The 26,546-nt window shown below is 32.0% G+C and overlaps 1 pseudogene; it reads left to right on the top strand.

Annotated features, from left to right (window-relative positions):
• The first annotated feature begins 17,335 nt into the window (after positions 1–17,335).
• On the top strand, positions 17,336–19,606 carry LOC145955417 (putative pentatricopeptide repeat-containing protein At5g40405 pseudogene; annotated as a pseudogene).
• The last annotated feature ends 6,940 nt before the right edge of the window (positions 19,607–26,546 follow it).

The raw sequence follows: 26,546 nt of genomic DNA, 5'->3' as shown, positions 1-26,546 counted from the left end.
GGGGATTGTTGTTGACCCGGCTAAGGTGGAGTCGGCGTTGCAGTGGGAGCGTCCAAGAACTGTCACTGACATTCAGAGCTTTGTGGGTTTGGCGGGTTACTATCGGCGGTTCAGTGAGAGATTTTCCAAGATAGTAGCGCCCCTAACACAGCTGATAAGGAAGGAGCAGCCGTTCATTTGGACCGATGTCTGAGAGCGGAGTTTTGATGAGCTGAATAGGAGGTTGACTACTTTCTTGTGCTGGTGTTGCCGGATTCTGGTGAGCCCTTTGATGTGTACTGCGAGGCTTCTCACCAGGGTTTGGGGTGTGTGCTGATGCAGAACAGGAAAGTAGTGGCATATACTTCAAGGCAATTGAAGAATCATGAGAGGAATTATCCCACTCATGACTTGGATTGGCAACTGTTGTTTTTGCCTTGGAGATATGACAACATTATCTTTATGGTGCTCAGTTCAGTGTCTTCAGTGATCACAAGAGCCTGAAGTACTTGTTTGATCAGAAGGAGCTGAACATGAGACAGAGACGGTGGATGGAGTTTCTGAAAGATTATGACTTCCTGTTAATGTATCATCCTGGTAAGGCCAATGCTGTGGCGGATGTGCTGGGTAGGAAATCCATCCACATGTCTGGTATGAGGGTGAAAAAGCTGGAGCTGGTGGAGAAGTTAAGAGATTTGAATCTCTGTGCGGAGTTAGCCCAGGATCACATTTGTTGTGGGATGATCACCATAACTAGTGAATTCTTTAGGCAGGTTGAATAGAAGCAGTTGCAAGATGTCGAGCTGGTGAAGCTTCTTGGTTTGCTGGGAACTGAGAAGTTGTTGGGTTTGAGCTAGGTGAAGATAGAATCTTGAGGTACAAGGGCAGGATTTGCCTACCTCGTGATGCTGAACCGAAGAAAACTGTGTTGGAGAATTTGTTGAGGGCTTGTATGTTAGATCATTTGAGAAGCTGGGAGGAGGTCCTACCGCTGGTTGAGTTCACGTATAATAATAGCTTTTATGCTAGTACTGGGATGGGGTTGTTGAAGACTTATATGGCAGGAGATGTAAGACTCCTCTATGTTGGTATCAAGATGGTGAGTCAGTGGTTGTGGGACCGGAGTTGACCCTACAGACTACTGAGAAGTTAAAGCTGATTCAGGAGAGGATGAAGACTGCTCGGAGTGGGTAGAAATCATATGCTGATAAAAGGTGTAAGCCTTTGCAGTTGCGGAAAGGGAACATATATTTCATGTGTCCCTGTTGAGGAAGTATATTCATGACCCGAGTCATGTGGTGGAACTAGATGATGTGCAGGTGAAGGAGAATCTGACGTTTAAGAAGTTGCTGATAGCTGTGGTTGATCACAAGCTGAAGGAGTTGAGGGGCAAGTCCATTACTTTGGTGAAGGTGTTGTGGGATGCAGCTACTGGTGAGGCTACTTGGGAAGTTGAGCAGCAGTGCAGGGATCGGTATCCGTGCTTATTCGCAAGTACCTCTGTTTTCGAGGACGAAAACTTTTGTTGTTGGGGAGGTTGTGAGACCCGTGGCCGGTATATACACACTTCCCCTCCCAACTCTCACTATTCTCTCTTCCCCTCTCAAGGCTCTCACTTTTCCTTTTCTTCCTCTTGCTTGTGGTGATACTTGGCAGTTGAAGGTGTGGATCAAGCTTAGCTAGGCATGGACTAGCTGAAGATTTCCTCTTTTCTTCATTCAAGTTTCTCTTCTTCTCTAATCTCCGCAGACCCAAGACTATGATTTTCTTCAAAACTGAGGTAAGGGAAGCTGGTCTTTGGTGTTGTTTGGCTGAAACAAGTTCTATGAACTCTTGTATGGCTGATGATGATTGATTATGTTGGCTGAGTTGCTGGAAATTTGGGATTTTGGGGGTTTTGTGGTCTTGAATCAAAAGTTTGGATTTTTCTTTGATCTGTGGTTGCATGCATATAAAGCTGATATCTTTGAACTCCTTGATAAAAATGTGACATTTTGATCCGATTGCATGTTAATTTTCTGTTAAGATCTGTAGATTTTGAACCATTTTCGTGACAGAGAAGAGAGTCTCTGGAACCAAACCGCTGAGCGGTTTTAAAAGCGCTGAGCGCTTTTGTACTTTCAGAATTAGATGTTGCAATCTTCATGAAAGTTGTAGCCTTAGATGTTAGCTTTCCAATGGCGTTGGAATCACTCAAAAAGGAGTTTTAGAACTCTAGATATGTCTGTTTTAGTGAAGAGAGGTCAAGCTGACAGCACTACCTATAGCTGTTGCGGTTTTTGGATTTTTTAACAAGGTAGATGAAGGATTTGAGACTTGGTGTCTTCATGAGAGTTGTAGGAAATTTTATTATCTTTCATATGAGATAAGGATGAGCATGGTAGGAGTAGTATAACTCCCGATGCGCTGTTTGTTGTGATGATTGCCATTTCACATTTAGTGATTTGGTTAAGTTGAAAGTTGTTTTAGGTGCTTAGGCTGATTGGTGTTGTTTGGGTGGGTACAATTGACAAGATAGATGAGTTTAAATAAGATGGATGAGCCGTATTATGTGTTGAACATGTTGTATGCTGATTAATGATGTTAATGCAGTACGATGAAAAGCTGAGCTGTGTCGAATGTTGTTTATGTTGAGTTAAGCTGATAATTGATGAATATATTGTGCTGACTAGTTGATATTAGCTGAAGTATGATGTTGAGCTGTATTTGATGTATGTTGTTGTGATGTATGATGCAAATGCTGGATTTTTGTTGTTGAGCCGATCTGAATTGTATGCTGATTTATATTATTAGTGACGTAACGTTGTGCTGTGAGCTATGATAGTTGTGTTGTAAGTTGTTTAGCTGTGCCATACTGTGAGCTGTGCTGAGCTGGACTGTCATTAATGATTTTAATGCTGATTTATAATATTGTTGTACTCTAGAATGATGAGCTGAGTTGTGAGTAGTAAGTTGTGTTGAATACTACTAGTTGTGTTGTATGTTGATGTCTTGTGCTGTGCTGTGAGTTGTTTTGCTGTGCTGTTTATTGCTGAGCTATATGCTGCTATAGCCGCTATGTCGGTGCTGTTAGCCACTATTGTGGTGTTGTAGCCGTTAAGTCGGTGCTGTTGTTGCCACATACGTGGTGCTGTGATACCCGCTAGCTGGTGCTGATGTGTGCCTAAGTGAGAGGCCATTATAACCACTTGAGGTGGTGTTGTTGCTACTGTTGAGCAGTGCTGATGTTGCCGCTAGGCTGTGCTGTTATAACCACTTGAGGTGGTGTTGTTGTTGCTGTTTTGCAGTGTTGATGTAGTCACATCGTGGTGCTGGCATTGATGCATAATATAAGATGTGCAGATACTCATAATGATGAAATCTAATTACATTGTTATTTATCTATTTGTATGCTGATTTTAATTACACTAGCTTACCCTTTCGCTGTTTTCCATGGTGTTTGGACTGCGATGATCATACTGTGTATGGGAGCAGAACAGGAATATGTAGGCGTCCTGGGATGAGTCTCCGGCAGACCTTGGAGCTGTTTTGCTTGTGTGGATATCTTGCTTGTAGCTATTTGGGATAGTAGCATTTGATCGCAACTTTTGTACACTTTAACTCTGTTCAGATAGGATAATGTATATGTATATTCTAGACTCTATATGTATACACTTGTTCTTTTCTGTGCAGTGTTTCTAGTGTGTTTTGCCGTGTGCAGCGACCAGCTGGGTCGTTACACTAGGCGCCACTCAACTTTGGGCTCAATGTCACCAAATCTGAGACCTTTCAAGGCTCCCATGCTTGGCCCCATTCAAATCATGCCTGACATTGTTTCAACTTGAGACAAGTCTCTCTCTTCATATTCGACATCACAAATCAGGTGCTCAACATGATCAAGATAAAGAGCCTTAATTTAGAACAATGCTTGACGCCATGAAGCTGTGCATGGTGTGGCAATAGAATTCTGCATACACAAAACCCAATTTTGAGCCCTAATATGAAATTCAACAAGTTTCCAACAAATGCAATACCAAACAAGTCTATACATCAAAATCAACTAAAAAATATACTCAAATCCAACATGCAAACAATAAAGTTTTGCAAAGAATCAATAACTATGTCCAACAACTCAAAAACCTCATTTCCAACATGCTTCCCACTTCAAATTCATAAACACAACCACACACAAATGAGATTCCACATTATACATAACTTAGAAATGATTTACCAACCCTTAATTAATCCAAAACACATAAATTTCCAGGTTTCCTTACCTCGGGGTAGCTCATGTTCTAGGCAAAAGAGAAGAAAGATTGAGACTCCTCACGATATTAGCAACTTAATTCAAGGTTTTCCACTACCTGAATCACAAATAACACAACTCTAATAATGAGATTTTAGGGGAAGAAAATGAGAAGATTGAGCAAAAAGAGCTCACAAACCAGAGACCTTCTCTTTAAAATCCTCTCTAGAAATTAAGGAAAAAAGTTTATAAGGCTCTATTCAAAACAGAAATCTTATATACGCTTTCCTCTAAGGTTAAATTAGATTGTTGTCCAGAAAAGCTCTCTCTCAACATCACTGAAATTCCTAAGGGATCCTCAAACTCTCGAGCCACTAAATACTAAATAACAATTCACCTCAACAACATAAAACGACAAGGGATAATATAATACTATCACAACTTACATTATTACAATAATTACCAAAGAAACACAATTTTATTTTAAAATAATTCATAATTTTAAGAGAATTTCCTCTATATTTTAATAAATATTTTATAATTTTTTTATAATTTAGAATTTCAATGATAATATAATTCATATACTTAGTAATATTTATTTATTATAAATTTTAATTATATAAAACAAATATTTACTCCATGTTAAAAATATTAGGTAATTAACTCTCAACTATAAATTCACTATGTCAATTAAAAGCTATCACCTAGTTTTCGTCCAACAAAGCCTAATTATCAAACCAAATACTCTCTTTGAAATTATATATAAACAAAAATAACTAATTTCATACAAATTAAGAAAGTTCATTAAATATATTTTATTTTTACAATTTCACATAAATATATACTATATTTTCTAAAATATCCTTGACCATATTCATAATTGATATTGTTCTCATTTATTGCCATAATGATATATAGTTTTGGATTAAGAATTTAGATTTATATATAAAAGCGATTTCATGTTTTGTGTATACAATTTTTTTATTATTTTATCCTTAAATTTTTAAATAATAAAAAATAACATTAAAAACTAATTATTCTTACAAATTCAAGAACTTGAAATTCAAAGATTAAGTATAATATTAATTGATTCAACACATATTAATAATTCTTAAACATCTTTAAATAAATAAAAAAATATAAAGTGTCTCGATCTCACTAATATTAAATAAAATTAATTTAATTGAAATTTATTTATGTTTTAATAAAAAAAATTAAGCATTTTTTACTTATATGTAAATTTAAAAATAATACCTAATTATCTCATACTAATATTTCAATGTAATGATATATTCATTCTTTAAATAATTGTTTGTTCATATATATGCATGGAATTATTGAATAAACTACTGACTACATGTTTAAAGATAAAATTACCTATTATCCATGACACTATAATATCGGAAATGATATTAGAAGAGGAAATAGAAAATTACTATATGCTTTTAAATCTATCATTATCAATTAATGTTGTTGACTACTGAGCTTATCATACATATTTTTCGTTTGTGCATATCAGCCGGTAATTTCAACAGGTGAAACTCTTCAATCCTACATGTGGTTCAGTTTTATTCATTGATTCCTTTACAGCATGGATCATCCTTTTTCCCTTCACAGAAAAATTAGCGGTGAAAGAGAAGTATCAAGAATAAATGTAGCACATAAAGGGGGACAATTTCTTTAATTTCTTCTCTTTCTTGACGAATAATCACAGTTGCAGTGTTTGTCTTTATGCATGCTGGTACGACCTGAGTTTGTGGTTAGGACAGATTCTTAAGATTATATGGTGTTGGAGTTGGCGTACTTGTGAGTAGCAGAGATTTGCAAATGTTCTGTTCCATTAGTTTCAACATATGAAGAAAGCGCAGATATTTGATGCTCTTGCATTGGTAGAATTATGGAAACATCCAAGTTGGAGCACCCAATTAAAGAAGTGAAAATACTATGAACACATACATGGACCTGTCGTTGTTGAATGAACGGACAAGACAGATGAATGCAAGGATCGTTTAATGTATCCTGTTCACTTGGTTCTGTCTGCTAGTTTTTGTTTAAAATTAAAGCGGAATAAAGTATACCGCACCCACATGCATCAACCAACCTAAACCATTTATCAATCTGTGGATTTCAGAACTGGTAAGTTCATCATGATTTCAAGGCTTTCGGACATTCTTTTTTTAAATGAAAATGACCCGCTAATTAATTGGACTCTCTTTATCATTCTTTCCATAAAGATGAAATAGTAGTCAGAGGTAATTATCATTCAGAATTTAAAAGTTACTTTTAAAGTCAGTAATTTATTTTGATGGATTTTACCTAGGATGGTAAAATGGGCGGCCCAGCCCGCATACAAAATAAAAAATAAAAAATAAAAAATAAAAAAAAATATATTTTATATTTAAATAAAAAAATTTGCTACAAATAAATAAATATAACTATGTGAAATTAAAAATGCATACATATTGTATATAATATATGTTCAACAAAAGTAAATTACAAACTTAGAACAAAATCAAATAGAAATTAGTCCACTTACACCAAAAATCAAAACTAAATTATAAACTTACAAGTTACTTATAAACTAAAATTTTTGATAATCCACAAAATAAGTTCAAATATAATTAATTAACTTTAAATTTTTATTTTAAGAATATTAGAAGTTCTCTTGGAAGAAGTTATCTCTACTTTTTTTCTTGATCATCTTCATCTTCATCTTCTAAATTAAAATAAAATAAACATAAAAATAATTAAATTAAAAATATTATAAAAAAAAATATGCAGGCTAGCGAGTTATGGTGGGTCGGCCCGCTATTTAGCCGTGTGGGTTAGCGGACTTAACGAGCTTGACAGGTTGGCAAATTGAAATGATGAGTCTGGTCCGCCAATTTTTGGCGGGCCAACGGGCCGGCCCACGGCCAACTTTGCCATTCCTAGTTTTACTAACTAGTACCTCAAAGTTATTAATTAAGATAAAACATTTTTATTAAAAATTACAGTATAATTCATTGATTATATTAGATTTTTACTCTTAATTTTTTAAATAACAGACCACTAGTTATTACCAAATTCTTATTTTGAAAGCTAACTGTGCCCAAGTTAATTTATGATTGTATGTTGTGTCCCTATGTGTTGACGAAACTTTCGCGTGTGTTAAATTAAACTCAAATGTACCTTATGCGTGTTTAAAGCGAGTAGATGGCAGACTTCACAATAATTGAGCTTCTGATATTATTATGCCTAAGTGAATAAGATTTCTTATGATATTATTATGTGTAAATGAATAAGACTCTTTTGGAAGAATATCTCAATCACTTATCATATTATATAAGTATTTATGAATTTATTTAGATAAATTTATAAAATACCTTATATGTAATTTATAAAATATTTTAAACTTATTTTAATAAAACATTCGATATAATTTTTAAAAAATACTCAAATTTGAATTTTGTCACTAATATCAATAATTTTTTATTTTTTCATTCTTTCACTAAAAATAAATTATATATTTTCATTACACCTTCCAAAAGTTTTTATTTCTTTTTTATTTTTTCTCTTTTTCTCCAATTTTTTTTTATCTCTTTCCTCCAAAAACTCATATTCCTCTATTATAAAAAAAAAAAAACTCACAAGTTTAATTTTTCTCTCTAAAATAATACATCTAGAATATTTTTTTTTAATATTTATACAATTTTTTTAATTATTATTTTATAAAATATATAGAATTGATTTTTAATTTTTAAAACTTATGTCTCTTAATTTTATTTTTATAAACTAAAATTAGATAAATGATGACTAATAGGTTTTTTCTTTATCATTTTTAATATTATTGTGATGTATAATATCATTTTAAAATTTATTTAATTATTTAATTATTTTTATTTTACTTTCAGTCAAAATTTAATTTATAATTTTTAGTTATTAAACTGATAAAATCTTATAAATACTTTAATAATGATACATTTAAAATATATAAAAAAATATATATATATTCAAATACTTTAAAATTGTATAAATATTTTTTAACAAGTATATCCAAATATAATATATAATATAAATTCTTATTATGTAAGATTTTAAATAAATTATTTATCAAATTCATATTATAAATTAGGATGACCTCGTCATATTAACTCTGAAACTAAGAAAATTAAAAGTTGTTAAAGAATAAATCAAATTTATAATTGTTTATAAAATTTAAAAATTATTTAATATTTTATTTATAGATTTAAATTGAAATATAATATACTAATATATGACTATTTGAATTAAAATGTCGGATGAAAAATTGAAACATCTTAATGTTTAATTGCTTATTGTATACATTTCATCATGACTTTTTGGCTTGCCTGCCACATGACTTGCTGCTTTCAAGCTAGTTGTAATTTCTCTCAAGTCTTAACCAACTTTGCAATGATATTTTATTTTCTTGGGTAACATTTTTCATTGTTCACGCTTTAGAACTTTATAGTAGGGATCTTGTGTCTATATCAACTAAAGTATGCCAATGCAGCAGCTCACTGTCGCATGCATGCATGTGAATGACCCCAGTGCAAGACTTCATTCTATTCAACAGTGTATTCTAAATCCAAGCTTTCAAGAATGTTATTTTGGTAATTTGGTTAATTAACAATTGATCAGATCGATGTAAGAATAGTACAACTTTTGAGATGCATATGCCAATTGTAATTTGATTGAGGAACTCTTCTCAAGGAATAATTAAAAGAAAAAAAAACAATTTTTTGAGGAAATTTTATGATAATATTTTGGTGGTAAATACGTGGGGCTAAGTCCATCCCAAAGTCCCGTCAAATTCAACGAATTTGTTTTGTTTCTAAAACTTAGTCATCAACTGTTCTACTAATTAATCAGCTCAGTGCTTATAAAAAAATAAACAAAATAAAACTTTGTTGATGTCCTTTTTCATTCTTTGCATATAAAAACTGTTTTTTTTATTAAAAGAAATTAATGTCATTTAGTTCTAACCTTTTATAATGAAATAATATTTTTATTCATAATTATATTCTTTTAGAATATAATTATTAAAAAATATATATAAGATATAATAATATATAATATATGTTATTAAATTTTATTTAAAATTAATAAAAACTTTGTTGATGTCCTTTTTCATTCTTTGCATATAAAAACTGTTTTTTTACTAAAAGAAATTAATGTCATTTAATTTAGTTCTAATCTTTTATAATGAAATAATATTTTCTATTCATAATTATATTCTTTTAGAATATAATTATTAAAAAATATATATAAGATATAATAATATATAATATATGTTGTTAAATTTTATTTAAAATTAATACTAAAAATATTGTATATATGTATATATCAAGTAGATTTACGCACGTACATATGTATTATAATGTAGGTGTTTTCTTGAAAATCATTAAAATTATATTTTTTGTGTAAAAAAAACAATGATATAGTTAAACTCAAGTCTCAAGATAGATATGAGATTTGGAAACAGATACTTGAATAAGAGAAATTATATTTATATAATTTCTTTGTATAAAAATTAGAAGGGAAAAAAAAAAAAAAGAAGAAGAAGAAAGAAGTGTGTGATAAAATAGTTAATGCATACTAAAAGAGAGGGACTATAAGTACACAACACTTAATACAAAAACTTTGTAGCTAGTCTAAAGATAATCCATAACATAACCAAAAAGAATAAATAAGTATACCTGTTTAAAGAAATGTTGTAAAAATTATTGTATAGATAAAAGAATTCTGTAGACAATTTAGATGTTTAGTTAAATTTGGAGTGAGATTTTTTTTCCCCAAACAAATAATATTTTGTAGTTCTTATATTATTATTTTTTTTTTTTATAAAAAGTTTGTTTTAATTTTTCAATTCACCTACAACATCAATGACATCAACATTTGAATAGTTAGGTCTGATGTAATAATTTTATTAACTAAAACAATAATAAATAAATTTTTTAGTGATAAATTTACTAACAATATGTTTATGTAAAAGAATTAAAACAATATTTCTAAAATTACAATGACTAACTTAACATTCTAAACATACATTGACTCCTCTAAAGACTATTTCTCTAATCAGTCTTTTTGTTCTTGCCAAAAGTAGGAGAAACATATATGTATCTTTAAAATATTTCTTTTTCTATGTACTTTCTTATGGGATTCTTTTGCTAGTTTATTAATTTTTTTTTAAGTATTTCTTTCTATAAAATTTCTTAATATATATGTTCTAACTATATAGAGGAAGAGAAAGAAGGGATTTACTTAAATTTATTTTATTTAATAACTCATATGCTATCAAATTTTAACGATTTAAATGTTAAATTAAAAATTCTTAATACATAAATTATATTTATAACTTTTTTAAAAATTAAAAAATATTTAATATTTTATTTTATTAATTTAAATTGATAGATAATAATAAAAATATTTTATAACTTGATTTAAATCTATAAATCAAAATATATATGCTCTACATCTCTATATATGATGTGTGTCTAATGATCATCACACGTGTGTTTTACAAGAATGAAAGACTACATTGTCTTTAATATTATGCATATAGCTAGATCTTTCAAAGCTTATCTTGTATATATTTTTCAAAAACTTGTTAAAACGGGAGAAATGTTAAAACAACGAATGAATTTACAACCTTCAAAGTTTATATTTTAATAATATCAAACTTTTTAAAGTATAAAAGATCAAGTATCTATAGATGAAATGTTTTTGTTTATCAAGAAACACATAAAGACAATATTTTACTAAGCAGATGATATGCATCCCCTATCTTAACAAGATTGCTTTAAATGTTATTTATATAATGTTCCTCTATCTTAACAAGATTGCTTTAAATGTTATTTATATAATGTTCCTAGATAATCCATCATCCGACTTTATTGTTCTTCAGTGAAAGAAACAGACTCAAACTTATTTGAGATTGATTCCTTTAAGATAGTAGAACACCTTTTTTTTAAAAAAAAAAAAAAAAAAGATAAAATTTTCTCCTTAGGAAGAAGGTAGTGAATCCAAAAAATTGTTTAAGACTAACACAAAATTTGGTTATTAAATAAGAAGTGACTACATAGTATAATATTTATGGTACCAACAAACACTTTCCATACTAAGAAGAAAAGTGTAGCAAATATGCAAATGCATCTTGAAAGATTACAATGGTCATAACTCAAAGGCTATCTATAAATATGAAGTTTGATTAACAAAGTAGTTACTCACTTGGATATCTCAATTACATTATTTTATTTTGCTACTTTTTTTGTAAACTTATTTCTTATAGTTAAATTGTTTTATCACATCTTAAAGAAGACCAACTAAGTACTTTAGTTAGAAAGCCTAGATAAGCTTTGTTCGTAAAGAACTAGAATTTAATCTATGCAACACACAATGATTAAATAGTTATTAATGTGTTAGATATTAAAAATTAAAGTAACTTTTATATGATGTTACCTGGTTTGTAATTATAACAAGAGTTTCTCAACACTTACGTAATATTTTGCTATAATCAATGAGGTTTATTTGGAACTATAGGATTGTCCAACAATAATACTTTAGTTGGAAATTAAAAATTAATCTTGTACTTATATTGTGTTGTTTTAAAAAACAAACCTCTATTGGAGGACACTCCAAAAAAAAAAAAATAGATTTGATATACACATTCTTCTGTTAAATTCTTTTAAAACTTGCTTACGAGGATTTTCTTCACAAATGTATGAATCTTATCTACCTACAATAGAGTAAAATTAAAATCAGGCCAAGAATTATTCCCTTACAATGTTAACAATTGGAATTAAAGTGAAGTAAATTAACAAAGAAAAATAGGTAAAATTTATAATCTATAATCTATATATATATAAACAATCTTTGAATCAACCAAAACCATTTCCATAAAGAAATAGATTCTCTGGCCTTCAAATTTAGACACCAACCATAACCTTATAGCTCTATCCCTGATCTTTCAACTCTTCTTTCCACTTGCTAGTTCAACAATTGTGTTGAAATGGTTAGACATGATTACACAACAATCACTCCTTCAAAGTTTGTATGCACACGTCGCCACTACTGTGAGTACATTATGTATAATGCTAGGGATTTGACACAAGCAACCTAGTATCCCAATAAGGTAGTTAAAACAATTTTAAATGTGTATTCAAAATTTGAGAAATTGCAAATAAAATGAAAAATCATGAATTAAAAATTATGTGTCGAAGGGGGATAAAAAGTTATTACTTACTCTTTCAGTGTATAATTGTAATGGTTCAAGAGGCTCGTGCTTTCTTGCAATGATATTTGCAATTTATGCCTTCTTACTATCTTGTTAACATGTCTCTGAAACCTAACTCGATCAATTTAGTCAACTTTCATCCTTATACTTTATTGGGCTATAATATAAATGAGGGTGTGCACTCTTTTTTCAAAGATCCCAAGATAGTGAAAGCAAGTCAATCTAAAATGCTTTTGCCAATGAAGAAAAAAAGATGGGATTGAAGAGAAATTTTTTGGTTTTATAGCTCTCACTTTAAGCAATTGCAAATTCGATCAACTAAATCAGGTTTCCTCCTTGCACTCTGTTGGGCTACAATATAAATAAAGGTGTGTGCACTCTTTTTTCAAAGTTCCTAAAATTGTGAAAGCAAGTGAGTTTGAAATGTTTTTGCCGATGAAGAAAAAGAGATGGGGTTGAGAATAAAATTTTAGGGTTTCTAGTTCTCCCTCAAAGCAATTACGGATTTGATAAAGTTCCTTTTTTTGTTTTCAAACAAAACTGCTTGAAATAATTGTTACGAAACATAAGAAAAAATTGATTGTTTGGGACAAGTAGATGAAGTTGTTTTTATTTTTTGAAGTTTAGGTTTTTAAAAACCCCAGATAATAAATTTTAAAATTTAATATGTTATATGAATGATTGTTGGGATATATAATTTGATGAATTTTATTTAATTTTTTTAAAAACAAAATCATAGATGAAGTAATTTGAAAAGAAAAATGTTGTCTTAATATATATTGGGCTTGGATCATTTGTCAGTGGCCTTTTAATTTTTTTAACTTCATATTTGTGGTGTTTTTGTTTTACAACTTAAAACACAAATAGTATTATTTTAATGTATTTTATAAATTGTTAATCCGCAAAAGTCTTTTCTTTTTTTGTTAGTTTGTTATTGTTGCAACACGTGTTAAAACTTGCTGTTTGTGCCTCCTCCATTTTTTATATATTATAGATTATAGATACTTGGGTACTTTAAAATTTAGAGACTTTATGTGATAAAAAAAATACATAGGTAATAGTTAGAAGAGGAAGGTCAAAAGATATTTAGGTTTGAGTTGGTAGAAGTTTGTTATAAAAAAATATTTTTGTAACTTTGATAAGTTAATGAAACTCAATCGTGTTAATTAAGATTAAACGTAGTTTCAATGATAAAGACAAATTAATATAAATTCTTATTTTTCTTGTTTCATCTTTCTCTTTTTCCTTGTTATGTTTTTAAAAAGTGTTGATATTTTTATTAGACACAATTCAACTCCTCATTTCTGATGTCTGTTTTATATATTTGTAATTAAGTCAACCTAAATGTGATGAAGTCAGTTTTTAGACATTACTAATTTATCATAGTTGTGATTAAGATAGTTTAGACATGATTAAATCAATCTTTATTGATCATTCAATGAGTACTTTATTGACTATTGAGCTACTCATCCATAAGTCAATTATAGTTGTGACATTGAGTTGAAGATAGTAACTCCTAAATCAGCATTGTGCTAGCACCCTCAAATGCACATTTGTAAGGACCATATTAAATATATGACAAATTTTGTAGAATAAATTATGCACAAAAATTTTGATGATGCCAAAATGATTTTAAAGCATTAAAGAAAATTCAAGGTTGAGCTAAAGCAAGTTGATCAAAGAACAAGATCTCAAGAGTTAAATAGATAAGTCTTGTCAATTTACCTAAAAATGTTAAAAAAAAATCTTTTAGAATTGCAAGTATGCTTGCCCATTAAAAATAAGATTTCAAAAACTTCAATTTAATCCCTTTTAAATATAAAGCAAGTTTTTGAATCTTTTGAAAGTAAGTAAAAATGTGTTCAAAATACTTAACAAAAACTTTAAAGAATAGTTTAAATAATTTCTTAAAAGAGATTTGTGAAATAAATCATTTATATGAAATTTTCTAAATAAAAGTTTTTGAAACAAAGAAACAATATGGTCTTGTAATCGATTACCAGCACTTGTAATTGATTACCAAGAGAGAGAACTTCAAAATTTGAATATTAAGAAACAAAATTTCAATTATTTTTAAATTTATAATTGTTGTAATCGATTACCAAATACTTGTAATTGATTACTGGCCAGTATATCTTTTTAGAAAAATTCAAATAGTTACACTTTTTCATGAAAAGATACAACCATGAGATTTTTATATATAAATATGGATGATTTTTCTTTAAAGAAGTTATGAACTTAAGTGTTAAAAACAATTACAAAAAACTCCTTGGTTATAATCACTTGCAAATTCTTTAAGAGTTCTATAAGGTTCATCATATTGTAATACCTACTCTTCAAAAAAGATATTATGTTAAATTCATTCTATCATTCAGTCCGTAAAGGAGAAAGTATTTTTCTCCGGAGTTTTTTTGGGTCTCAACACAAGAAAAGGAAATTCTAAGGTGTTGAAGGATTCAAGTCTTGTAAGGATTACAAGAATAGTGAAATCCCAAGTTGGAGACTTGAGAACTAGACGTAAGCAGGATTAGGCGAACCAGTATAAAATTGAGTTTGTAATTCCTTCTCCTTACTATTTTAATTATTCCTTTTAATTGTGTTTAAGAAGTGTGCATCTTTATTTTCTACATATAAATTTTACCAAGAAAATTGAATTTATAAGAAAGTAGTTTGAATATCTTTTAAAGAGGAAAAATTAGAAAACTTAATTCACCCTCCCCCTAGGCATGGCAACGGGGCGGGGCGGGGGCGAGTTTTACGTTCCCTGCCCCCACCCCGCAGATTTAAACCGCCCCCACCCCCAATATTCGTTGGGGATAAAATCTGGGTACCCATCCTGTCCCTAGCGGGATTCGAGTTTCCCCGCCCCTGCCCCCACTCCTACCTTTTTTTAATTTTTTTTTAATTTTTTTTAATTTTAAATAAATATGAAAAAATTTAAAAAAAATGAAAGAAAAGTAAAATAATACAAATTTTTACATATAAATATTTCTAACTTTGATATATATATATAAATAATTTTTTAATTATATTATTAAGCGGGGCAGGGGCGGGGAACGGGGGAAGGGGCAGGTACAGGGGCGAGGGCGGGGTAGGTATTAACATCCCCGTCCATGCTCCCGATTTTATCAATCAGGAAAAACCTGAACCCGAACCTGAATCCGATAAACACAGGTTTTCCTCGTCGAAATCAAGGCAGGCTCGGATGGGTACTCATGGGAGCGAGTTAGATTGTCATGCCTACTCCCCCCTCTTAAGTTATATGAGGCTAGGGATGACAAATATACCCGTAGCTGCGGGTAATACCCGAACCCGTCCTGACTTTGACGAGAAATATCCAGTTTGACCGGGTACGGGTACGGGTATGTACTTATCTGCCCCGTACCCGTCCTCGTTCTCATTTTTAATTTAATACCCACTTTGAATTTAATTATATTAAAGAATTTTAATATTTTTTTATGTGTGATTATTTATTATAATATGAGATAGAGAAATAACCTAATTATAATTATAATATAATAAAAAAATAATTTAAAATATTATATTTTTCTACAAAAAATAAAAAATAAAAATTTTGACAGGTATGGGTACGGGTATACCCGATACCTGACGGGGATAGGAATGAAGATGAAAATCACATACCTAACGGGTATGAGTACAGGGACGAGGATGAGTTTAACTCACAGGGACAGGGACGTGTATCATGAAAACCCGTATCCGCCCTGCCCCATTGTCATCCCTATATGAGACTACTTGTTTAACAAATTTATAATGGACATCACAAATCAATTACAAAAAAGATGAGGATAAAATAAAAAATTTAAATATATTTTACTTTTTATAATATACTTTTTTAAAAAAAATTGGTCATTCCAAAATTATTCGTTCTAAAATAATCCTTGTAAAGTTTTATTCTTTTATTCCAATCTTTGTTATCATATTTTAGTGCTCATAACATAATTCAAAAGTTGAAAAAATTTTAAACTATAACCCAAAATCCTATTCCATGTAATTTGTAACCTAAACATGGCTACAAGAATATCTTAACCGACAAGTCACCTGAACCTAAACCCGAATTTGTTGTAACTGGGCTAAATGTATTAAATATGGCAGATGATAAACACACCTCCACCCTCGTATAAACACACCCCCTTTTTAAAAAAAATATACAAAATGTCTAAATTACCCTTAAAAAAAATAAAATTCTAAAATTTACACCTCCCTTTCCAACCCCGCACCTCCCTTCCTAACCCCTGTACCCCGCACCTCCCTTCCTCGTAAGCAGAGTCGCGTGAGAAGGTAGCATAAAACAATAAACACATTTTCAAATCCAAACTCCATTTTAAGTCTCACCCTCTTCCAACTCTTCCATTCCACTCCTTCTCTAACAGACCGCAACCCACAACCTCACCACCTCTTCTGTTCCCTTCACCCACTCTTTCAACGCCAACAAGCATGCCATCACCGTCGCCACCGCCACCGCAGCAGTCGCCGAGGCCGCTCTCGCTGTCGCACACGCCGCCGCCGAGGTCGTCAGGCTCACCACCGCCACCGCTGCTCCCGCTAACCGCCCTGCCACGGCGCTGCACGACCGGCGCTTGGCGGAGGAAACTTGCGCCGCTGTCAAGATTTAATCCCTGAGTTGGGGTGTGGGGTGCAGGGTGCGGGGAAGGGAGGTGAGTTGGGGTGTGGGGTGTGGGGTGCGGGGAAGGGAGGTGCGGGAAAGGGGGTGGTGTAAATTTTGAATTTTTTTTTTAAGGGTAATTTAAATATTTTATGTATATTTTTTAAAAAAGGAGGTGTGTTTATAGGAGAGTGGAGGTGTGTTTATCATCTGCCATTAAATATTGGGGCAACTTTACCCATATAAGATGGGCCTGTGTTGCAAGATTCCAAGAGGCCCGCCCACGGCGTACTCCAAAAATGACATTCAGTTATTTCTATATTTCATATTGCATAAAGGAGGGTGTTAAGATAATTAATTTTTTCTATATTTCAATAAGTTCCTAATTATTAGGAAGTCTGTTACTTTTTCTCATTCGCTAGAATAATCCCAAATTTATAGGAGTTGTTAGCAATGAGACGTGACGTTGCATTATTCTTTAGCTTTCAGGACTTTGTATTTAATTAGACCTTACAATGAATATGAATACGTATTCCATTTCCTTTTACTCAATCTCCAAAAACTTAATTCTAGTTTCCTAACATCCTTAACCATTTGCAACTTTACACAACAGTATTTCCATAGATGTAGTTATTAAATTAGGTTCTCTATATCATTAGATCTGAATATTTTGAACAGCATGAAGTGTTTGAAAAGGATCTCAAAGCACCCGAGCATTTCACTGGTAAATCCATGCAGCACGTTGAAGGAGGTGAAGCAAATACACGCTCAGTTGGTGGTTAAGGGCAGCCTCAACCACCCCGACTTCCTCGGCCAATTCGTCGCCACCGTGGCACTCAGCAACGCCACCAATCTCAACTACGCCACCCACGTCCTCCACCACCACACCGACCACCCCACCGTCTTCGCCCTCAACTCCATCATCAAAGCCTTCTCCAAAAGCCCCACACCCTCCAAAAGCTTCCACTTTTACACCCACATTCTCCACAACCTCTCCCCCAACAGCTACACCTTCGCCTTCTTCCTCCGCACGTGCGTACAGCTTCACGCACACGTCACAGGTTTGACTGTTCACGGATCTGTCATAAAGTACGGGTTTGAGCGCCACCCGCACGTGCAAACTAAGTTGGTTGTCATGTATGCGGAATTGGGTTGTCTCAGTTCGTGCTTTAGTGTGTTTGATGGGGTTGTCGAGCCGAACTTGGTTTCTCGAACCGCCATGTTTCATGCTTGTGCCAAGTGTGGTGATGTTGACTTGGCACGTAAGATGTTTGATGAAATGCCTCTCAGAGATCACGTTGCGTGGAGAGCGATGATTGCGGCGTACTCGCAGTATGGGAGGTCGAGGGAGGCTTTGGAAATGCTCCAATTGATGCAGATGGAGGGTGTGAAACTTGATGAGGTGTCCATGGTTTTGGTTTTGTCTGCTTGCACTCACATGGGTGCGTTGGATCATGGAAGATGGGTTCATGCGTATGTGGAGAGGTACAAGGTTAGGATGACGGTGACACTGGGCACTGCGCTCGTTGACATGTATGCGAAATGTGGGAACATTCATAGGGCGATGGAAGTTTTTTGGGGGATGGAGGAAAGGAATGTTTACACTTGGAGTAGTGCCATTGGTGGGTTGGCCATGAATGGTCTTGGTGAGGAGAGTGTAAATCTTTTTCATGCTATGAAACAGGAGGGAGTTGAACCAGATGGAGTCGCCTTCGTTTCTGTCTTGAAAGGGTGTAGTGTGGTTGGGTTCGTGGAGGAAGGCCAAAAGCATTTTGACTCAATGAGGAATGATTATGGGATTGACCCTACATTTGAGCATTATGGCTTGATGGTTGATATGTATGGGAGAGCTGGGCGACTTGAGGAAGCTTTAGACGTCATCAATGGCATGCCTATGAAGCCTCATGTTGGTGCATGGGGTGCTTTGCTTCATGCTTGTAGAGAGTATAAAAACAGGGAACTGGGTGAGCTTGCAATGAGAAAGATAGTGGAACTAGAAGACAAGAAAGCTAGTGCTTATGTCCTTTTATCAAATATTTATGCTGATTATAAGAATTGGGAAAGGGTTAGTAGTTTGAGGCAGACCATGAAGGCTAAGGGTGTGAAGAATATCCCTGGTTGTAGTGTAATAGAAGTTGATGGTCAAGTTCATAAGTTCATGGTTGGGGACAACTCTCACCCAAGATATGGTGAGATTGAATTAAAGTTGGAAGAGATCTCTAGGTGTCTTAGACTAGCAGGGAATGTGGCTAACACTAACCCTGTACTTTTTGATATAGATTAATATTAGGATCTAATTACTCAACCTCAGGCTTAAGGAATCTGAGTTCCCTCTTTCTCAAAACAAAACACTTTGGCTTCTTTTATTTTGACTTGGTAATTTATCAATAAATTATTTACCCATGGGCCATAGATCAAAGTTATTGATTGACTTAACTAACTGAAAGAGTGTATTCTATACTTCACCTTAGTCAACATGGCTCAAGAGAATTGAAGCCCACGCAACAACCCATGGTTTTTATGGAGTAAAAATAACCTCAAGCGTGTGGTTCAGCGGTAGGGGTTGATCCACGCTTAAGCAAGGTCAGGGGTTCGAATCCTGTCTTGTGTATGCAGCCGTGTTAAATCTTGGGGCCAACTATCCCACCCTTTGAGGTGCCTCCAACGTAGCGAGGAGATTAGTCACTGCCATCGCTATGGATACTCTAGGGACGAAACAAAAAAAAAATTAAAAATGCTCTCCCTGCCAAATAAACCTTTTCAAAGCGCCCCTGATTGGCCTCTTACCAAGCCATTAACCACAACTTGTCCAGTTGCACTCGAGGCCGACCCAACATAATAAGGCTAGTAAAGTTCTTACTTTATCCCTCTCAAAAAAGTAAAACATTAACATCAATACTGTTATAATGCTTTTTGTAAGGTCCATAATTTTTTTGGTATTATTTATACTTAAAAAATAATGACTTGTTAATTTAAATTAATAAATATATCTATAAATTGATTATATTAAAGGCCCATCTGTTAAGTACATCTATTTCCACCAAGATTTTATTATCTAAATATATTAATTCTTTTTAAAAATAATTCTCACCAAAATCAGTCCAAAAGTCACTCTTTGTATTTTTAGTTCTTATCACTCATTTCAACTCAACATCCTTCTCTTTCACAATTGACGTTCAACACGTTCACTATTGGTGCATCCTGTTTTTATTTATTTATTTTTTTTTTTATTTTGTTACAGTCTTTGTTCATCATTTTTTTAAGAAGGCAAAAATTATATCTCAAGTCCTAAGGTTACATTTTTTTCTTTTATTTTTCTTGTTGTATTTATTGTTGTGCGGTGTTTGCAACACTCACTGAAATGTTTATTTTATTTTATTTATTTATTTTTATAGTTTTTCTTTATCTCGCAGTGTTTAAAACACCTTATTGTAAAATTGTCCTTGTGCCTTATTTGATTCTAATGTGGGTATGTTTCTTTTATCAATTATATATATATTTTTTAATATTGTGTTTGTATTTATACATTTTTTTTACTTTATTTTAATAGTCTTGTTTCTGTTTATTTTAATTGTTCTTGCCTTCTCGATACATAATATAGGAAGTTAGTGACATTTTAAAAAGGTTTTACTTTAATATTTACTTTAAGCTTAAAAATATGTTGAGTCCCTCTCGAACTTGCACTCCATTTATGTTTAGTGCAAGCTTGGTAGAAAGAATTTTACTTTTCATGTCCAACAATATGATTCTAAGAATGCAAATGTCACAAATTATGATTTATATGAATAAATAAATTTGTTTGATTGATTATAAATTTTTTTTTGAGAGTATATGTGTAAATTGAAAATCAAAAGTCTTTTTTACCGTATGAAATTAACAAATAAAGGTAATTTGACATTTTTAATGGAGTAACTTTTCTCTTAATTCAAGAATGTTAAATTTTCATAGGAATACAATTGTGTGAAATAAAAAAAAATTATTGAGAAACAACATATCTTATGATATTTTTAAAAAAAATAATAGATCAAAGATGAAAAACTAACATTTTTGACTTCATATTAATGGGAGACTAATAATTTTCATGTACCTAACTTCATATCACATTGTCCTTGTTTCGGATTGTGTTAGCTCATTCTTCTTTTTTTAAGTGCACCTGTCCTAAGGAACAAATTTTGATGTGATAATGATCATACTCATACATGTGTTATACTTATTTATGATTATCTCACTTAATGTTGTTTTTCTTAAACATAGTATTAGTACGAAGTATTCACAGTTGGAAATAACTATTATTTGTCAAGGACCATAAGTAAATATATAAGGTAAATATTCTTTCTTAACATACTCTATTCCATATCTAAAGTTAGGATTCAAACTTTAGATATTTTGATTAAGAGACACAATTCACTGTTATTTGTACCAATTAATGTTGTTATACTTGATGTTGCTACTAGTATAAGAAATGAGTATTACATTTAAGGTTGTTATGAGTGAAGTAAGGAAAATGGAGGTTGCTGGGATAAGATCTTGAGCATAGGTAGGCATGTGATTTCACAAGGGACCTAGATTAGTGCAAATCTTGTATCACGGAAGCAATATTGCCCTTATATGTCAATTCCGACGGGGCCACTATTTTGCTCTAGATAATTTAGTACTCATGTAACCCAATTGTTTTAACCATATGTCACCTTTTTACCTTGTGGGTGGCTATTATGGTTTTACCATGGGTAAAGAAAATAATTGACTAGTCGTTCAAGTTGTTAGGAATCTACATAGAGTTAAGTCTGTATACATTGTATGATTGTTATAGCATTATCTATGTGAGGTTGTCCATGACATGCAGATTCTTGATGTGATGTACTATATATGTATGAAATTCATACATTGAATTGATTTGATATTTAATTCATGTGTAACATAGCTTACTCTTGCTTATTTGTCTATATGTTCGCTTAAGTGTGATGATCGCGACATTCGTGTATACAAGAGTAGATGTCAAGATCATCTCAACATTGATCTAGTATTGTACTCTCCACCTTAAATTTCTTGACAATAAAATTGGTTGCGATCGAACGTGTGGTTTTTGTGGCTTACTTTCGAGAGTAATTATATATATAGGGGAAGTCATTGCTACATATGTGTTGGATACCAGCCATGTCTTCTCTTTTTCGACTCATATGGATCTAAAGTTTTGACTCTTAGTGACAAAAATGTGGACAACATTTCTTTGTACTCCAAAAAGTGTAACAACTAGATAATTAAGTCTTACACCGACAAAATTATAACCATAAACATATTTTATGCAACAAAAAATATAGGTTATCTATCATATGTTTATGAGGCAACAAAACTTGAACATTGTACATGTATAAAGATATTTATGTTTAAAATCTCAACAATCCATTGGAATCAAAACATTAAAAAAATTTCTAGCCGTCAAAACAATATAATCCCTTCATGAGGCTACAATATATACTATCTACATAGAACCACCAAAACAAACCATACATCTGAGCTGGTCCTAAAACAATAAAACAAAGTCATGAGACCAACATGTCTCAGACTTCCACCATCCTCCAAATGGCCACAATATCTCAGAGTTATCATCCTCCAACTAAACTTATAGTATGCTCTATTGTTAAGGTATTATCTTTATAGTTAACACAAAAGGTAGTAGGGTAAGTCTAGAAAACAACAAAATATATAATAATAAGGAAGTGCGTATAAAAGAATCACAACATAAAATTATGAGCTTCAAACTACATACAACACCATCATACAATCCCACCACAAGGATCCATGGATAACCACAACACAACTCATCATTGTATTATCGTCTATTGTTCAAATTTTTGCTATAAAAAATCATTGCATTTATGCTAGCTTGGATGTGGTCTCATGTAACCTTTCCTTTGATTGGACCTTAATGGTCTCTTTTCAGCTTCTTATTTATACACTAATTGTTCTTTCCCTTTAATGTGGCAAGTTTCCCTAACTTGTACCTTTGACATTGTCAAAATCAATCAATGCATAATTGATTCTAAGAATGAGTTTTCCCTAAGACCACTATCGGAGGCTTTTACGAACATGCCTCCATTTGGGTCAAAACCTTGACAATCACACATCACTAAATTGAGCAATGTATTCCTTCAGCAGTTCTCTCACTTGTTGCACTACTTGTTAAATGTTAGCAAAAGTAGGGTTTTTTGTTTGCTCGTAAGTTGAATATCTTGTAATGAACATCTTAGACAGTTCTTCAAAAGATGTGATCAATCGATTGGGTAGACTGATAAACCAATCAAGGGCAGAGCCAGCTAGAGTTTCTATGAACATTTTACACTTGATTGTATTCGAGCCCCCATTAATCAAAATCTTGGTTTGAAAATAATTTTAAGTAGGACAATAGATCTTGGGAATTGGTGAAAGGCTCCACCTTTGGCACCACGAAGTTAGCCAATATCGACACACCTTTAATCTCGACCAAGAATGACCAAAATGAAGTAAATGTTAGACTATAAAAAGAGAGGTTGAATTATTTTCTATTTTAAAATACATTCTTTATGAAAAATTATTTTTCAAAAGAAAAGTCTTCTGAGTACTAAAACTTGGAGTATTTATCTAAAAATAGTTTATATTTTTACTTGTTTGTAAAATTGATTATGCAACAATAATAATGGATGTCGTAAGTTAAATAAACAAGTAAAAAGATGGAGAGAGAAAGAAAGAAAGAAAGAAAGAGATTGAACACATGATTTATATTGGTTCACCATAACTAGGCTACATCCATTCCTCACACAATCTTGTGAGATTTTTCACTAAATTACAACCAATTACTATTCAAACTTAGCCACCTATTGATACAAACCACTACCGCATAACCATTTCTAAGATTTCTTCACTCAACCACTTGTTGAGAAAATAATCTCACAACCACCTGTTATGAGACTACACAACACCTATTGTGATTTCCGTATACTTCCTTACACCATTACACTTTTAGTTCTAGGTAAGGAAAATGTTTATAAGATAGGATATTTTTGTTCTTGCAGATTGCAAAGACCATATATAGGTAACTCTCCTACAATGGAGCTTCCATTAAGGAAGGTTTCACACTTCTTTTCTATTACAAAACAATTATATACAAATACAAAGTGGAAATCTCTAAAAAATTCAAAGGATGAAGCAAGGATTATAGCTTGTTAACCTTGGATAATCTCTCTTTTTCTTTGTTCTTACTGACTTCAAAAAGTGTCCATTGTCTTCCCATTATAGACATCTAGCAATAGATCTGTTGTGGCTTGCATATTTTTTAAGCAAGATGCTGATATCATTGTATTTTACTTTATCTAGTCTTGATAGCTTTTTACAAATGAGATGTCTTCTAAGTAAGTATTCACTTTAGACCTTCTAAATAATCTTTCTAATATAAGTCTTCCGAGAAGGATTGTTTTAATTAAATTCTTTTGATAAAAAACTTGAAGTGCTAGTCTTTTGAATCAGGTCTTCAAGACATTTTCCTTAAGAAGAAATGCTTAACTTGAAACTTTATGATCAGAAACTTAGAATATTTATCTTCTTGCTTGGGATAAACATTTTTATTTATGCTAATTAACAATCCTTGACAAAGATTTAATTTCCTTTTAGGTTGTCATAAGGATCTCTTCATAAAACTTGTAGATAAGTTTGTCCTTGATCATTAGAAATTAGTTTTACGTTATTTGTACCTTTGTAGCAAGAGATATTCCCAAAACATTGTAGTAACATCATGTTGTTCTGAACAGATCAACATTTCCATTTTGCATACATAATTTGTCCACATTTGAGACCTTATTAACCCATGAATTCTTCATTAAAGTTGTATAAAATTTGTCTATCTTTCCATAGCCTCCAAATTTGGCTAAAGGACAAGACTATAGTTCCATATATGCTCAAAATACTACATTATGTTAGTGTTGCAACTCAAGATGATGTTTTTATCTTGATCACTATAATTGTCCATGATCTAGGATTTTTCGGTGCACGAGTTATTCATAAAGATTGTAGATAATTGTTCTAGCTTTCAATTGTCACAAAGTTTGTCTCAATATCATATCTACAACCCAGGATATGTGTAAAATACAATAGCTATGTTTTGCAATCAAGATCAAGATCATCTACAATTTCTTTTACAATTTTGCACATGATTTAATCCATATACGCTCTTGACTCCTTCATGAATAATGTAGATACTTCTTTATGCTTTTCATAGCCACCAAAATCTCCTCAAATGAATTCCTTAAGCTCAAGATATCACACAAATGGACTTCATAGTCTTTTGAAGATTTTTACGATTGAATGCATAGTTGAGACATCCATTCTAAGTCATTCTAAATCAATCTTGAGTTTACTTTAATTGATATTTTGAATACACTTAAGCAAATTCATCAGTAGAAAAAGACTTAAGACTTTTATTCATAAGATTTGTCATAATTAAAACATAAAGGGTTTAGACTCAAATAAAAAATTGCGAGGTGGTTCTCCTGAAATTTCTCCTTCTACCTTCCTTAGGTTTTGTATCTGCTCATGTAGCGAACCTACTCCTACCCATGTTGTTGTCTCAAAAACTGCTAAGTGATCTTCGCTTCCTTTGCTCTTCTCCTCATATCGACATTCTCTTATTGCATCTTTGTTAGCATTGCTTTAACCTACTCTCAAGATGGAGTCTCTTCTTCATCCTCGATGGGTATATGAGGCATTCCTATTATGGGCGGAAGAATTTGTTGTTTGGTCATCGTACCATTGTTATCGAAAAAAAAAAAAGAATTATTAAGGTGTCGAGAAAGATATTTTTACCTAGCCCTAAAGTGAATACCAATGTTTCGATACAAAACCTAAGGTAGTCCTATCTAGAGCATAAAAGTGAGATTAGAGTTAAAACGTAATTATCCTTGTCTAGCTTTACACTTTATATAGTACTTTCATTTTATCTTTTATTCCTAATATTTTGGATCTGCCTTTTATCTTTAGCTTATATAATTAGGATTCATTTATCATGGTGTTAATTATCCTTTCTTATGATAAGTATCCTTTAATTCTTATATATCTTTTTGGTAGGGGCTACCAAGCCATTTTTAACTTGGCCCTAAGATGATTAGTATTTGATCGATCATCCATTGAATGATCGAACTTTATTGGATAACTATTAGGTCGGATGGTCCAAAATTAAATATAATTAACCAAATCCATACTAATTTCAAATATAACTTTCAATATATTGTCGATTAAGCTTACATTAGATTTTAATGAGTTCAAAATTGAAAACCCTTACCTTTTTCCTCTTCGACATTGCTTAAAAAATATGACATTATTAATTAGTTTGTAACTATTTTAGGCATTGGTCACAAAGCCGACACTAACTACCTCTTCAAGCTTATCGATAAGAAAGGCTACTAGATAATATAATAATCAAATCTATTGGGAAAAATATTAATTCATGTTTCACA

The sequence above is a fragment of the Cajanus cajan genome, chromosome 3, assembly GCF_000230855.2.
Source record: "Cajanus cajan strain Asha chromosome 3, NIPB_CcT2T_4, whole genome shotgun sequence".
Lineage (NCBI taxonomy): Eukaryota > Viridiplantae > Streptophyta > Magnoliopsida > Fabales > Fabaceae > Cajanus > Cajanus cajan.
The sequence above is the reverse complement of the archived record's forward strand: the minus strand, read 5'-3'. Positions and strand labels throughout refer to the sequence as shown.